Genomic DNA, 3,826 nt, shown 5'->3' with positions numbered 1-3,826 from the left:
AATGTCCATTTGTGACAAGATGGGACACATGCTTTTCTTAAGGTCTAATATCATTGTTAGAAGTATTTTTTTTGGCAATATCTATTATACATTCAACTTAGGTCATCTCCAACAATGAGATTTCTTGTTCTGGTTGCTTAAGATGAAGAAATGAATTGTTGAAGGAATTTAGCATTGGAGAGAGCGTACGTAGCGCACCTCATTCCTTCACCACACGAACGATTTCTTATATAAGAAATCGTATCTTAATCATAAAATATTATTTCTTTGCCTTCTCGAAGAAGTGGGTGAGAGGAGAAGGTTCTCAAGAAAAGAAAAAGTGAAAAAGGTTTCAGAAAAAGTCTTTTTTGAAGGAAGAAAACAGTAGCCAGAAAAATAAATTAATTATTTTTATAATAAAATAATTTAAATGTTTAGATTTTTTACCGTTTCTTGTATTGGAATAAAATGTTTCTTATATTGGAATAAAATTATGTATAAATTTGTTATGAGTAACATGATATTATAACATGATATTGTGAGAACTTAAATTTTTTTAACAGAAATCACAAAAAGATGATTACAAAATTCATACAAGAAACTTGCGTTGAAAATAGCTTAGCATCATAATACTGTGGAATGAAAGTGAGTACAAATGAAAAAAGTTTCAGCAAAAATAGGAAAGAAAAGAAAAAGAGGAGTTAGTATAGAGGATAGACATGCAGATTGCTCACACATGAGTGAGAGCGAAACACAATTATGAATGAAGAGTGAACTAGAGTAGGTGAGTGAAATCCTTACCTGATTAAAAGAAAAAACCTCCATCATATTATATACTCATGATTTTCATAAATTCATTACAACCTTTGAAACGAAATTCGTTTATATAAGAAATAAAATGTTGAATTGAATCAAAATCCCTGCAAAAGGAATCAGTGACTCAGAAACACACACGAATTAAACCATCTTATATGGTCAAAAAGCGATTACAAAAATTGAATAATAATAATAATAAGGGTTACAAACTTTCACTTCTATTCGGTAATTAAAGCCACAAATAAAGAAAAGAAAAAAATAGTTAAGAAAATACTGGGTCTTACTCTTATTATTTACGATGAGGAACCAGCGAAGGTAGTTCGTAGCAAAACGGTGCAGTCGGGTGTTGCCACTTTTTGAAGATAACTTTTTCTGGCGGGCGTTGTTGCTGCGTCTGCGGCGGCTCGTCCTTCTACGGCGGCGGAGGGGGCGACGAGACCAATAGGGACAAGAGCAGGATCGTAACGTTTCACTTGACGACATGGTTTATCTGGAGCGATGACGAGGCGCGACTCTACAGGCGACTAGGCTGCCGGCGGTACGGTCGGGTTCTGTGGGATTCGACCATGTGCGGCAGCGCGTGAGATCAACGGCAAAGAGAGAAGTGGAGTGTAGTTTCTGTGCAGCACAACACAACACCCAAAAGCCAAAGGATAAGATACAAATCCTTACTTGTATGTGGGCTCGACAGAGGACACGCAAATGTGGGTCAGAGGACGTTGTGGCCGAGATGGAGGCTTGGCCCCAACGGCAACGTCGGCGTGATGACGGAGTGAGTCACGGACTGAGAAGGAGTGAGTGAAATCCGATTGAGCGAGTGACTGAGAACAGGTTTACGCGAAACAAGAGTACTGAGACGACTAGGCTTGGGTTCTATTTGATTTGGGAAATTTTTATTTATCGACAAATCCTTTGAAAATTTCAACTTTTCGACAGAAAAATCGGCTCTATGTAAATTCCATCGGTAATTTAAATATTTCTTGAGAAAAATATTCTGTCAGAAATAACGTTTTTTCCTGTGTTAAGTGGTCCAATTAATCATTTTTATCCCAAAATTAGGTGTCACTAAAACAGCTACTGTCTTGCTAAGTTGGATATTTTGAAAGAGGCTGAGTTGAGCTACTAGTGGATGGCCAAACAACTAGAGTGAAAATATATAAAACTGAATTATTTGAGCTTTATCTACCAGGTAGTATTTGATATAGTTTATTTGTTCAATTTGGAATAATTTGTGAATGATTTGGAATAACCTTTATTGGTCTCTACAAGCCAAATTCCTACATACTTTCCTTCATCACAAGACACGATGTTATGATGCATATGGTTTTATGTACATAATGCTCATGTTCCCATCGGACATTTCACAACTAGATTTTACCTTTCTTAGGCTACATTCCTCCTCATATGAAAACAATCATTTCATATCATTTATCCCATGACACATAAGTACAATCTCATATCATATGCATCACATGTGTTATAAAGCCAATAACATGTCCAAGTTCAGATTAATAGCATAGAATTCCTAGGAATAAGCATTTTTTTCCTGCATTGCATCACATTTTCACTTAACGAGAATGGTCTCACTGAATGATTCTTTCACTTCTCGCTCAACAAGAATGTATCTTGCTAAGCAGCATAAGCTCCAAGGATCTACCCTACTCTCTATCAAATTTTTGCTAAGCGAAGCAAAATGCTTGTTAAGTGAATCAACTCCAAGGACTCACCCTTGCTTTTTGTTCAATTTTAGCTCAATGAAAGAAACTCTTGCTTAGCAAATTCATTATAGAGATTCTTCCTCGCTCACTATCTAGTTTTTGCCCAACGATAGAGGGTCTTGCTTAGTGAACTCACTTTCGCTCAACGAGATAGTATCTTGCTTAGCTAATATTTCACTTAGGCACACCCAACCTTTATACCTATTTCTCTCCGCAAGAAGCCTTTTCGTTGAGCGAAAGGCAACACATTTTGGTAGGTAGGAGACGACAAAAGAAATTCGTACTTACCAAATACCTAAGAATAAAGTTTGGCATGGATTAGATTTGCATGGCTTGACGAATACTTGTGAATAAAATAAATGAATTTTTGTCTCTTACTTATTAACAAAACAGATGTGGATAAAAAAGTACTCGTATATGCAAATTCTCGCAATTTAAAATTCCTTAATTATATATAAATTAATTCAATCTAATTTATTTTAAATATAAATATGTTTTCAAAATTAGTTATTGTTATATAAATATATATTTCAATTTTTTTTGTTTTATGCTATTTTTATTTTTAAAATTTTACTTTTACAAATATTCATGAAAATAAATCCAATATACTTGCTTGACGAATGCTTACACTTGTATGAGGTGGATTTTCATCTAACAAGGCAAGTGACGAGGAATTACTACTTGTGTCCATCTTATTCCCATTACCAACCCTAGGTGGATTGGTGGCTGCTTGCATTCACATCTTGGTTCACAATGTTGGGAAGTATAAGATACCTACTACTTTAGGATGAATCAACAATTGGAATTATCTTATTGTCTTCTTAAAGTACCCAATGTAACAAGGTATAACTAATGTGATGGGTGAAATGTTTGGAGCCTTCAATAGAGACTCTAACCCTCAATTTGGTATAGATGAAATGGAGGAGAGGATGAGGAAAGAGAGAGAAGGGAAGGGTTTGTAGTGAATAGTGATTTAGTGGCAAATTTACGTAAGGGGGCTCATTTTACAAACTATTTACGGGATGGGGTCTGTTCCAAAAAAAATAATGGAGGGGGTTTGTTTTGTGGAGGAAACCGCCATTGCCACTGGCGGCATGGCTGAACCCGCCATTGCCAGTGGCGACAAAGCTGGAGAGAGGGGTGTATTGTCACTACCAGTGGCAATATAGGCCACGTAGGATGGAGAGAGGAGGGTGTCGCCAATGGGAACGGCGACACACCCAGGTACGGTCACGTGGGACTCGCCCATGGTGCTGGCGAGACAGCCATTCACGTGAAGTTCAGCTTTTCAGGCTTGCAGGCTTCTGCTCTCC

At 36.9% G+C, this 3,826-nt stretch overlaps 1 long non-coding RNA gene across 1 annotated transcript; it reads right to left on the bottom strand.

Annotated features, from left to right (window-relative positions):
• Nucleotides 1-866: 866 nt before the first annotated feature.
• On the bottom strand, nucleotides 867-1,898 carry LOC121174955 (uncharacterized). The gene is made up of 2 exons (XR_005891750.1): nucleotides 1,080-1,898; nucleotides 867-899 (listed from the first exon to the last, which is right to left on the bottom strand). It is a non-coding gene; the product is annotated as an uncharacterized lncRNA (long non-coding RNA).
• Nucleotides 1,899-3,826: the final 1,928 nt, after the last annotated feature.

Source organism: Glycine max, chromosome 5, assembly GCF_000004515.6.
Source record: "Glycine max cultivar Williams 82 chromosome 5, Glycine_max_v4.0, whole genome shotgun sequence".
Taxonomy (NCBI): domain Eukaryota; kingdom Viridiplantae; phylum Streptophyta; class Magnoliopsida; order Fabales; family Fabaceae; genus Glycine; species Glycine max.
Note: the sequence above shows the minus strand (reverse complement) of the source record. Positions and strands in the feature narration are given on the sequence as shown.